At 49.9% G+C, this 13,140-nt stretch overlaps 1 protein-coding gene across 3 annotated transcripts in view; it reads left to right on the top strand.

Annotated features, from left to right (window-relative positions):
* Positions 1-13,140, top strand: part of PUM3 (pumilio RNA binding family member 3) — a 139,842-nt gene that overhangs the window by 50,206 nt on the left and 76,496 nt on the right. The window lies entirely within an intron of this gene.

Here is a 13,140-nt window from a genome sequence, read left to right as displayed (position 1 = left end):
CCTGCCTCTCTTGTCGGCTGCCCTCTTTGCAATTTTCGCGGGAGGGACTTTGCTCTGCCTGCCTGCCGGGTGGGGAAGGCCCCTCCTTGGCAGGGCAGGCAAATTTAGCCCGGGGATCCATTCCCCAAAGCATGGCCAGGCCTGGGGGGCCAGGGGCAGCTCCCGTTTTTGGAGCTACCCCCAGATTTAAGCCCCGAGGCCCCCCCCAGGTCATGGTCCCTAACCCCACCTTGCGCCGCCCCCCGGGAGTTCCAGGACCCGTTTTTCTCTGGAATTTGTGCTGATTATGCACAAGTCTTACCTAGCTAGCCTGCAGGAGGAGGGGGAAGCCCCCTGACCCCCCCCCCCCCCGGCAAAAATTCCTCGCTCCGTGCCGTTGACTGGTGGCCCGGCTGCGGAACCCCAGGGGTCCCTTTGAGTGCGGGTGGTCCCGGGTGTGCCCCCCCCCCCTTGACCCCCTGGTGGCCCCGGTCCTCCCAGACGCCGACCCACTTTCTGATTCCGTGGCTATCCTCCTGCCCCTGAAAGGGGACGACCCCAGGGCCCTGCGTATGTTCCAACAGGAGGAGTTGGAGCCCCTCATCCCCTTTGTCCTCCAGGAATTGGGGTTGGAGGGGCCCTTGGTGGATACCCTCCACGGAATCCTTGCCTAAAAATATGGACCCAGTCCTGGCGGGACTCAGGGCTCCAGCAAACGCTTTCCCTTTTCATCCCATGCACAAGCTATTGCTCCTGCGAGAGTGGGAGGCTCCTGAAGAGGGACTCTGGGTGGGACGTGCTATGGATAAGCTGTACCCCCTCCCGGAGGACGGTCTGGAAATCTTGAGAAATCCCTCTGTGGATTCCTACGTCTCGGCGGTCACTAAACACACTACCATCCCGGTGGAGGGATCTACAGCCCTGAAGGATGGGCAGGACCGCAAGCTTGAAGCGCACATGAAACGCATTTTCGAAATCCTGGCCCTGGGGGTCCGCACGACGGCCTGCAGCAGTCTCATGTTGCGGGCAGGTCTTAGATGGACCCAACAGCTACTCGGGGCCCAGGATCTTCCCCCGGCAGAGGCGGAGCAAGCTGAGCGTTTGGAAACCGTCATCGCCTATGGGGCTGATGCGCTCTATGACCTCCTCCACGTCCAAGCAAAAGCGATGGCCTCGGCGGTGTCAGCTAGGCGACTCCTGTGGCTGCGCAATTGGTCGGCTGACCCATCCTCCAAGGCACGGCTTGGCTCGCTGCCCTTCAAAGGTAAGTTGCTGTTTGGCGAGGACCTGGAGAAGCTTATGGATTCCTTGGAGGACAATAGTCCATAAGCTACCGGAGGTTTGGCCGAGACCAGCACGCTCCTTCACACCCTCCCGTTCCCAGGGACAGAGATGGTATACCCCACGCGGACGGGGTGGTGCCATGAGGGGTTATTCTTCCCGGTCTCAGTCTTGGTCGCAGCCCTTTCGTGGACGTCGGCCCTTTCGCGATGGCCAACCCGCGCTCTCCGCCCCTAAGCCTGCCGCGCAATGAAGGTCAGCTGGCCCATTCCTCAATCCCGTTCTTGGACAGTCGCCTCTCCCTTTTTTTTGAGGAATGGGTCAAGATCACTTCGGACCAGTGGGTCCTTGACATTGTACGAGGCGGGTACGCCTTCGAGCTCGTCCGCAACCCACCGGATCTCTTCCTGTTCTCCCCTTGCGGGCGCTCCAAACAGGAAGCGGTGGAGCAAACCATCACCAGACTACTGCACCTGGGTCCGATCCTGGACCTCAAATGGGTCAACAAAACCCTCAAGATCCTGCACTTTCGCATGGAAATCCTGCGAACGGTCATCACGGCGGTTCGCCCCGGGGAGTTCCTCGCCTCACTCGGGCTGATGGAAGCATACTTCCATATCCCGATCCACTGCGATTATCAAAAGTATCTTCGCTTCCACATTCTCAATCGGGACTTCCAGTTTCGGGCCCTGCCATTCGGCCTCGCGACCGCGCCTCACACCTTCACCAAGATCATGGTGGTGGTGGCGGCAGCCCTACGGCGGGAAGGCGTTCTAGTTCATCCTTATCTGGACGACTAGCTTGTGCGGGCCAAGTCGGGGTCCTCTGCAAACAGGCGGTAGATCGGGTATTGGCTCTTCTCGCGTCCCTGGGTTGGATAGTGAATTATTCCAAAAGCAACCTCCAGCCCTCCCAGGAATTGGAGTTCCTGGGAGCCCACTTCGACACCTGACTCGGGAAAGTCTTCTTGCCTCGTGCGCGGGCCCTCAAGTTGATAGATCAGATCCGGGACTTGATCTCGCTGCCTCTTCCAATGGCCTGGGACTACTTGCAGGTTCTCGGGTCCATGGCTTCCACTATCAATCTAGTCCCATGGGCTTTTGCTCATATGCGACCGTTACAGAAAGCTTTGCTTTCACGTTGGCAGCCGGTGTCGGAACAGTATCAAATGGTCCTCCCCCCTTTTGGCCTCTACCGTTGCCGACTTGCAGTGGTGGCTCTCGCTCCCCCATCTTCTCCAGGGAATGCCCTTCCAGTCTCCAAAATGGAAGATAGTGACCACGGACGCCAGTCTCTCGGGCTGGGGTGCGGTCTGCCTGTCTCGGTCCACTCAGGGGATATGGTCACCCATTCAGTCTCGCTGGCACATCAATCGGCTGGAGGCCAGGGCGGTGCATCTGGCCCTGCAGGAGTTCTTGCCCCTCATACGCGGAAAAGTGGTAAGAGTGCTGTCCGACAACTCCACCACCGTCAGGGGGGCACCCGCAGTTGCCTGGTAGCCCTGGAAGCCAGCCGTCTCTTTGCCTGGGCAGAACGACACCTGGAATGCCTGGCGGCCTGTCACATTGCGGGCAAGGAAAATGTTCAAGCGGATTTTCTCAGCCGCCAATCGCTCGATCCGGGAGAGTGGGAACTCTCGGAAGCAGCCATGGATCTGATCATCAGAAGGTGGGGTCAGCCCCACCTGGACTTAATGGCGACCATGCACAATGCCAAGGCCGATCGGTTCTTCAGCCGCTTGAGGGACCACGGCTCGGAGGGAGTGGATGCTCTGGCTCTTCCCTTGCCCGCAGACGTCTACCTGTACGTGTTTCCTCCGTGGCCCCTAATGTGAAAGATTCTCAGGAGAATAGAACTCCACAGGGGTGCAGTGATTCTGGTAGCACCCGAGTGGCCTCGCAGACCATGGTTCGCAGATCTTGTCACACTGGAGACGGACAGTCCTCTGCAGCTGGGCCATCTTCCACGTCTACTGCAGCAGGGACCTGTATATTTCGACCAGGCCGATTGCTTCTGTCTAGCGGCCTGGCTTTTGAACGGCGGCTTCTGAGACATAAGGGCTACAAGGAAGAGGTTATCTCTGCCTTGCTCCGAGCCCGGAAGCAGTTGACTTCTCTAGCTTACGTGCGCGTGTGGAAGGTCTTCGAGACTGTTTTTGAGAATTCGGGTGTATCAGCTCGCTCTGACCCAGTCTCTGTAGTTCTTTCTTTTCTGCAGGAGGGTCTCTCCAAGGGCCTCTCCTTCACTTCTCTCCGCGTACAAGTTTCCGCCCTTGGCTCTCTTCTCGGACAGGTTGATGGTCATCCTTTAGCGGCTCACCCGGATGTGGTTTGGTTTTTAAGGGGAGTCAAACATCTGCGTCCGCCCGCTCGCAATACTTGTCCTTCGTGGAATCTCAATCTGGTCCTTCGGACTCTCTGTTCTGCTCCGTTCAAACCTCTCCGTCAGGCTACGGTAAAGGACCTTACGCTCAAAACTATTTTCCTTGTTTCGATCGCCTCCGCTCGGCGGGTCTCTGAGATTCAAACATTGTCATGTCGGGAATCTTTTTTGCGAACTTCCAACTCCGGTGTTTCTCTCAAGACGGTGCCCTCTTTTCTTCCGAAAGTGGTGTCCGCCTTCTATGTCAACCAATCGGTAGAGCTTCCTGCATTCTCTCCGGACGAGATTGCGGGTACCGCTGGAGGCGACCTTCGCAAACTGGATCTCAAACGCGTTCTACTCAAGTATCTTCAGGTTACCAATGACTTCCGGGTCTTGGACCATCTTTTTGTCCTCTGGAGTGGTCCCAATCGGGGCAAGCCTGCTTCTAAGACCACCATTGCACGATGGTTGAAGGAAGCCATTTCCTCGGCTTATCTCTGTCAAGGTCTGTCGATTCTTAGAGGGCTTAAAGGCTCACTCGCTACGTTCTCAAGCTACTTCCTGGGCGGAGAGCCAATCGGTCTCTCCGCAACAGATTTGCAGGGCCACCACCTGGACGTCCCTGCATACTTTTGCTCGACACTACCGTCTGGATGTGCAGGCGCCGGTCTTTGGTTCCTTTGGAGGGCAAGTGCTTCGAGCGGGACTGTCTCGGTCCCACCCGGGATAGGGAAGCTTTGGTACATCCCAAGGTCTGGATTGATCCGGGTACGTACAGGGAAAGGAAAATTAGTTCTTACCTGTTAATTTTCGTTCCTGTAGTACCACGGATCAGTCCAGACGGCCTTCCCTGTCGTCTTCCTCTTTTCCTGTCCTCTCGAAGCTTGTTTTACAGATTTACGATTTTCAATGTCTAATTCTATACTATAATCCTGAGCAATTACACCGGAAGCCTTGGTTGTTCAAGTACCAAGTATGTGCAAGAGCGGATAGTTCTGCCATGTTTTTCTTACTCTGTTTGTTGCAGTTGCTCATTTGAGCTTTTCATTTACTTGCTTGATCCTGTTCTGGTTTTGTTGTTTTTCTGCTTTGACAGTAGTTATACTGAAGGGTTACAGGATGGGCTCTGTCCTCATACAGGGCACCTCTGCAGTTTTAGTCTGTCTCCACCTGCTGGAAAGGAGGCTCAACCCAAGGTCTGGACTGATCCGTGGTTCTACAGGAACGAAAATTAACAGGTAAGAACTAATTTTCCTGTGTCTTGCAGCAATTCAATAGGGACCTGTGCATTCTCCCCTAGTAGCAGATAGAGACAGAAAAGAAAAGTGTTACTTTTCCTAGCGTGTAGCCAGATTGACTCAGGACCAATGGGTTATGCTCTCCAGCCAGCAGATGGAGACAGTCAGATTTCAAAGCTGACATCACCCTAGATGCACCCCCTGCCAGTGACCTCAGCCCTTCAATATTTCTCTGTCTCCACCAGATGGTGGACGTACCTTTTCCTATGGAGATTGCTGTACTTTTTGGAAAGAGAAATTCTACATTTAAATTGGAGAAAAAAATTGAGTCCCACTCTCCTGCGGTGATACCTAAAGGTCCCTTCCCCAGTTGAGAATTCCTGAGGAGATTTCCGAGATCCCTCAGAGGTGTGCCATGGTCCAGTAGCCAGTTCCCGGCATGGACTTTGATGCTTAAGCAGCTGAAAGGCAGCAGATGCAGGAAGTCTAGCGAGGCGGTGACGGCCAAAGCCCTCGCCCCCCGCAGCCGGAGACCTTCGCTGTACTTAGCCAGGAAGCGCTAAACCCCAGGTAAGTGAAAAAAAAAAAAAAAAAGAAGAGAAGGTTTACCTCCTGATTCAGAGACATTTGGAGGGGTTTCGGTAAGACTTCCTCTGGTCTCCTTGCTTTGCGCGCAGTAGCAACATCATTCCCGATCCCATTAAGGTAAGGGGAAGTGGGCTTCCAAGCGGGTTGAGCGGCTCCCTGGTAGGCTAGGCCCCACTTTAGACTTGGTTGGCACACCACGTGGTAGGCCGTGGCGGCGCCATCTTGCTCGCGTCTTTCTGCGTGCCGTATTGCCCTCCATAGAATGTTGGTACTCGCAGTGCATATAGCATCGTGCACATACATACGCGCACAATGTGCTAAGCGCAGAATATGGGTAAAGCCGGTCGCATGGGCTGTGCAATCACCTTGCTGCATCCCGCCTAGGTGCCCGAAATCTGCACGCATAAAATTTTAAGTGCAAGCCGGCAGAACACACAGTTGTCACAGCCAATGGCTTCGGAAGCCAAGAAACATAAGCGCCTTTTTCTCTGGACTGCTTGTCATATTAGGGCTTCACAGTCTGACCTGGATTCCAACTTATGTCAGCACTGTGAGGAAGCCCAGGGAGAGTTAGCCTCCCTGGACTTTGCTAAGCCTGGCTTCTCCCATTCAGAGGATAGGTTAGCCACAGCCTTAACTGGAAATACCTTGGATCTGAGTATCCCCGGGACTGGGGTCATCCATGGGAGAGGGAAATTCAGCGGCACATACCCCGGTATCTCCTAAGCTAGTCATGGACTCGGCTGCCTTCTCTTGGGTGGAATTTTTCCAGGGACTTCAAGCCTTCGTAAAGGTGTGGTCTACTACCTCACTTGCCCCTCTCTGGACGGGACCTCAGCCAGTAAATCCTCCTTCTCCCAGTTCTGTTGGCAGACCTTGAGGCATGCCTCGCCTCACAAAGGGTATCCCTGGCAGGGACCCGGATGGCACAGGAGAAGAGGAGGATAAAGATTCCTTGGAAGATGGGGAAATTCCCCCTGGTTTAGAACCATATCAGACTATGTTACGGCTTTTCATAGAGATGAATTGCCGGCCCTGGTTTCCCAGACCATGAAGATGCTGAGCGTTCTGGGGAGGATTCTATGACGGAAGCAAAGAAGAATCCTATTCTGCTTTCCCTACGGAAAGCCTCTTGCTACTTTCCAGTAATAGAAGTCATCTAGGAGTTGACTAACCTAGAATGTGATGCCCCAGAAGCAAGTTTTAAAGGGGGGGCGAACTTTAGAAGCTCTATACCAACTGGATCTGGCAGTGAGAGAGCATTTGCATTTCCCTAAAGTGGATCTGCTGATCTGTGCCGCATCTAAGCAAACAACTATCCCAGTGGAGGGAGGCGTGGCCTTAAAGGATGCACAGGATAGATGGATGGAGTCCATCCTTAAACAGGCCTTTGACGCAGTAGCAGTGACCTTACAGATTGCTTCTTGTTGGGCCCTGGTAGCTTATTCATGCCTACTCCTCTCTCAGGAAGTGGATGACTTGGGTGAATTCCAGAGTAGTTATGGAACCCACCGCCACCTTTTTAGCTGACTTGGGCTCGGATCTAGTCCATACTTCGGCCAGAGGAGTGGTCTCAATGGTGGCGGCCAGAAGACAGCTATTGCTGTCTTCTGGCCGCGTAGTGGTGCCACGCAGCCAAGCACCACTCAGATTTTGTTGGTTCCTGGCAGGAAATAGTTCCCCATGCTTGAGGTCAACATAGGATGAGGCAAGCCTCAGCACTATACAAATCCCATTTGGGAAGTGTAGAGGTCTGATTTGGCAATTCTCCCCTGGTTTCAGTGGTGAAGTTGTCTGTCCGTATGGAGATTTCGGCAGGACCTGTCTTTGTTTTCTCACAGTTTTGTCTTGGCTACACAAAATGCAAGAACGGTGGCCATTTTAAAGCCCTCCTGGGTAGGAGGAAAAGGGCGGGGGGGGGGGGGGTGTGCACCCTCTGATTCCATTGCAAGTGGACACAGTGTGGAAAAAGATCTACTTCCTCTGCAGCCCCTGGGTTTCCTGAAGTGTAGGGGCTTGTTTCTTCAGAATTGGTAGTTTCATTATATAAAGCATTTTTGTTTAAAAAAAAAAAAAATAGAGAGAGAGAGAGAACAATTCTTATTCCGCATCTCTATTACCTTCTCTGGGGAACTTCCTCTACCCCTGAGTGGTTTTGTTGGCTTTAGGGGCGGTTCTTGGAGATGGTTCTTCTAGCAGGAGTTCCCATTGGGACACGGTGTGTTTCCCTGTTCCAGGAACTATGTGGGGTGCTTCTCATAGGTTGCAGCTGGTTAAAGGGTCTCCTGAAGATCTCCTAGGGGTGCAAGAGCCGGAGCTCAATAATTGAGACAGGGATGAAGAGGGTGTCCTTAAAGTGGTCAGATTCTTTCAGGGAAAGGAATATTCTCAAGCTCTTCTGATGCTGGATATCAAAGAATATTGAATCCAGTAGTACCTAGGGTTTTATTTCTGCTTGGGCAGAGTTGTTGCTATCTTAGCAGAATGCATTGGGGTAACCTGAACGAAGCGGCAGTTAACATTACCCTTAACAGAAAGCTTGGAGGTAGCCTGTACAGAGCGACAGTTGCTACTGTGCTTAACAGAAGGATTAGGGGTAGTCTGCATGGAGCAGCAGCTGCTACTACCTTTAGCCACTATATTTTTTTTTCAGTAGGTCTGGGATTAAGCCAACACAGAGCAACAGTGGCTACTACTCTTAATGGAAGACTTGGAAATAGTCCATACAGATTGGTAGTTGCTACTACCCTAATGATGACTGCTTTATTTGTATTTAAAAAAAAAAAAAAAAGTAGGTCAGGGTTCCTGGGAGATCAGTCTCTTTTTCGAAGGACAGTAAAGAACTTGATCTGTCTGGTATGTATGATAGTAGCAGGACTATGGGGGCTGTAGCTATAGCAATGTTATATCTTCTGCTCTGGAGTTTTCTCCAGCTTTGGGATTCCGTGAAGTTCATGCCTTAGGGCCAACTGTCACACATACATCAGTTGAAGGGGTGTGACTCTCAAGGAGATCCTGAATGTTTAAAGGCCATTTCAAGTGGTGAGTTCTTGTATTTTGGCACAAGCTTCTTATACTGGGTTCAGCAACTCTCTATGGCCATATCTGATACAGGTGTTTCCAAGCATGAGGCAGAATGCCTGAAGTAGCCTGTATTACTGATGCCTTATACGTTTGGATCCGGGCAAGAGCTCGATGTATGTGTTCCAGATGGCTTAATGGAGCCCATTGAGATACAGATGGCCAACTCTCAGGGTGAGCACATCAAAGTTCACCTGACCAATTTTTTTTTTTTACCAACAGTGAACTATGATAAAGTCAGATGAGGAAGTCAAGTCTGTCATACAAAGTGGTGGTCTTCTTAGAATTTGTGTATCCATTGCTCTTAGTATTCTTAGTATCTTAGTGTGTGTCTCCAGGGAGGAGCAGTTTGATTCAGGCCATGCAGGCTTTGATTCTGTGGTTGGGAACAGTGTTTCCATTCCCTGAGAGGGTCAGAGATTGAGGCAGATATTCCATCTATTTTCATGAAAAAAAAGGAGAAAGTGGCACCTGTTGCCCCATTTTTGGATCTCCAGAAGATGAATGTGCCCTTATGAGTACCTTACTTTCGAATGGATATTCTGTGTTCAGTTATTGCTGTGGTCAGGAAGGGGGAATCTTGGGCATCCTTGAGTCTATCTGGGATTATCTTCATATACCCATTCAGGTAGGTCATCAGAAGTACCTCGGGTTTGCAGTGATGAGGGAGCATTTTCAATTCCAGACACTTCCTTTTGGTCTTGCACCAGTATCTTGCATATTTACAATGATGTTGATGGCACCAGCCTTTTGCCAACATGGTGTCTTGGTGTTATCTTACTTGGGCAACTGCCTCTTTTGAGCAAAGGAACGCTTGCCTGCAATAGGTACCCAAAATGATGCTGAATTTACAGACTCAGATGGAGGATTTTCAGCTTGGCATAAAAAGGTGGCCTAGTGGCATTGCAGAGGTTGGAATTCCAAGGGGCATGCTTAAAGATCGATGTAAGCAAGGTGTTTTCTCCCTGAGGTTGAACTTGTGTAGTCCAGTACCATAAGGGTTGTGCTTGAGGAGGCTAAGATTTTTCAATTATCTTCAAGTACTGGGCTCCATGGCAACCATGCTAGCCTTAGTTCCTGAGGGCTCTGCACATATGTGGCTGCTTCAGCAGTATTTCCAATCAGGAGATTTCGGGCTCAGGTTGCCATGAGCTGGGAAGGCCAGCTTGGGTCTATTCATGTGGCTCTCTCCAGGTTCACCATGATTCGGTTCAGTTCATCTGACTCATCACCCTTGAAAATCATCTCTGAAACTGGTATCTCCCCATCATCCTCATTAGTAAACACAGAAGTTAAAGAATTCATTTAGTCTTTTCGCAATGGCTGTATCTTCCCTAAGAATCCCTTTAACCCCTCGGTCATCTAACAGTCCAATCAACTTCCTCATAGGCTTTCTGCTTTGGATATATTTTAAAAAGTTTTTATTATGAGTTTTTGCCTCTGACCAACTTCATTTCAAATTCTCTCTTAGTCTGTCTTCTCTCACCCTAAGAGTGGCCTTTTTTTGGTGGCTATTTGCTCAGCGAATCGTTTTTTTGGAGCTACAAGTCTTATGCTGGGTTCTTTGTCCTACAGCTTTCGGAGAAGGAAGTTCCTGTAGTGGTGTTCCAGCTTTAAGGCGAAAGGTGGTTTGTTCCTCCTCTTCCAGTGAATTGATCGGTAGAATGGGCTTCTCTTAGGAATTTGTAGTCTCTTCCACATACCCGGGAGCTTTGTGTTTACCGTGCACTTTTTTAAGATCACCAAGAGTTTTTACATGACGGATCATCTATTTGTTCTTTCAGTGGGTGTAATGAAGGGAAGAAGGCATCGAAAGTGTCCATTTCCTGGTGGATTAAGGAAGCTATTGCTTTTGCTTGCATTTGTAATGGGCTTCCGGTTCTGGAGGGATTACAAACTCATTCTGCTAGGGTGCAGGCGCGATGTTCTGGGCTGAATGTCAGTTAGTATTGCTGCAGAAAATCAGCCAGGTGGTAACTTGGTCTTTGCTACACACTTTAGCATTGCTGAATGTTCGGGCTCCGGACTCAGCTGGATTGGGCAAGTGTGTGTTACCGGGGGACAATAAGGGAAGGCAAATTGGTTCTTACCTATTTTTTGTTCCTTGAGTACCACAGTTCAGTCCAGAGACCCCCACCCTCTGTTTTCTAAAGACCACTCTACTCTGGGTAGATATATATCGGAGATTTCCTTGGTTTGGCATTCAAATTCCTTTCTGAGAAGATGTTTTCTAATTTGTTTAACCTGCTAGATAGGGAGTGGGGATTTGTTTGTAAGATTGTAGCCTGGCTTGGGTATAGGTCATACTGAGCGACTGCAGGTGGCACACTGTCTTAAGTACCACTGGTACAGTAAGCTTTTCTTCTCTGTCTTCATCTGCTGGTAGAGGAGAAAAACCCCAGTCATCTGGACTGATCTGTGATATTCGAGGAATGAAAATTAGCAGATAAGTACCAATTTTCCTGTTTTGCAGTCCTTCCCACAGCCAGGAATAGTGGTAGACCAGAGGTCCTAGTTCTGTGCTTCCAGCGTTGCTGGCATCGTAACACTGAAAGCACTGGCCAGGATCATGGTAGCAGCATACCACGATTCCGGGCATTAGAAAAGATACCAAGCTGGTTGTGGGAGAGGAGGCACAGGAGTGCTCATTCTGGAAAAATTTATGCTGGACTGGGGAGTGGGTGGCGGAAGGGGCTGGCACAGGCCCTTTAAAATGTATTTTATAAAGACTACTTTGAGTTTGGGGGGAGGGAATTCTGCCCGGCAGGGCATTTTTTTACCCATTGAGTTGTAGAGAGGATGGAAAAAGGGTCACCAGGCCTGTGCTACACTATTTTTTTTTTAAGTTGATAACCACTTAACCAACTATATTTAAAGCAATGGTTCTCAACCTTTTTTCTACTGGGACACACTTGGCAGATAATGCTTACAGGCGTGACATACTGAACACTTGACCATCACGGCACTAAATGTAAACATATACTCTGCATCCACAGGAACTCCCCCTACCTCCCCTCCCCCACCACATCCCCAAACAATGGATGCAGAGTAGAACTAGGATATTTCAAATACAACTTGCTATATAAAAAAGATATTCTGATTCTGGTGCTATCTCAGTAACAGAAACACAAATTCCCTTACTACCAGGCGCAGTGTAAAATACAAAACCTAAAAAAAACCCCCCAAAAAAACCCACACTTAGCACACGTAGCAAACCTTCCCTCCCACTGCAACACTAATTCCAAGAACTCAAATAGCAATAGCCATTCCTATGAAAAGGCAGCAGTGCAGCACCAATGCATTTCCTATTGAGAATGGGATAACACAACAAAGAAGATTGATACAAATCCCTACCTATTAGTAAAATACCTCACCTCAGCCACACATACAGATCCGACCTTCACCAAATACAGAACAAAAGGCCACAAATTACAAATGTGGAGACAAAAACTGGAATGGAAACCTCAAAAAGCCACTCTGCATGCAGTGCAAAACTGGAGAGCTAGAAACAGAAATACATATCCTCCTACACTAAAGCAAAGTACAAAGATAGAGGAAATGCACATTCCCCATACTGACATATTATGGCTCTTGCGCCCCCGTCATGCCCCTTCCATGCCTCCATCACCCTTCACTTTTCCCAATTACTCCCTTTCAATCATCCGCTCACACTCATATCCCTGCCCAGCAATCCTGACCCCTCCCTCCCCATATCCTCTTTCCTGTGCTCCCTTCTCTCCTCTGTTTGACTCTCCCTACTGCCTTCATCCCATCTCCCTCCCTGCCCAGCTATCCCAATCCCGTTTCCCACCCCTTCCTGTTCAGCAGCCCCCACATTCCATCTATCTTCCACCTTTGTCTGCCCAGTAACCCCAACATCCTTTCTCCCACCCTCCACAGCAGCTTCACTCCCAGACTCAGCAGGGAAAGATAAAGTTTGTGTCCCATCAGGCCTAGGACAGCAGGAGCTGGCAATGTCTCGCTCTGCTCTGGGTGAAGGAGGAAACAACCTCCCACTGGGCCAGAAAGAAGAAAAGGAAGTGAGAGAAGCCTCCCATCAGGCCCAATGTAAGAAGTCAACCAACTCCCACCTGGGCTGGCCCTGCGACACACCTCCCAGGATCTCGCGACACACCTGTTGAGAACAACTGATTTAAAGAATATAGCCAATAGTTAAGTCTAAACTTATCTGGCTACAGGAGGCTGCATAACTTTAGACCTGCTTCAGGGCATGTATAGAGTTTGCCTATTAACTTATTTGGCCAACTCCTAATATTAGAATTAGGATAAGTTAATCGGCTAACTTGTCTCTGCCCTGGAATGCCTCTGTAGCATTCATAACTTATTTGTTTAATTTTTAACTGGATAATGACTTAAAATAGCTAAAAGATGATTTTGAAAAGTCGATATTTAGCCAGATAACTTGTGAGTTGTCCAGGTAAATGCCTTTGAATATTGACCTTGAATGTCTGGTCAGCCTTCTGGTGGGGATGGGAAGTTCTAACTACAGTGGAAACACCATGCAAGGCTATAAGCCATCACCTAAAGGAAAAGAAAAATAGGGTTGAACCTTTTCACTAAGCAATTCGATGGTTTTTAAAATTGGAGC

The sequence above is a fragment of the Rhinatrema bivittatum genome, chromosome 1 (assembly GCF_901001135.1).
Source record: "Rhinatrema bivittatum chromosome 1, aRhiBiv1.1, whole genome shotgun sequence".
In the NCBI taxonomy this organism is placed as follows: domain Eukaryota; kingdom Metazoa; phylum Chordata; class Amphibia; order Gymnophiona; family Rhinatrematidae; genus Rhinatrema; species Rhinatrema bivittatum.
Note: the sequence above shows the minus strand (reverse complement) of the source record. Positions and strands in the feature narration are given on the sequence as shown.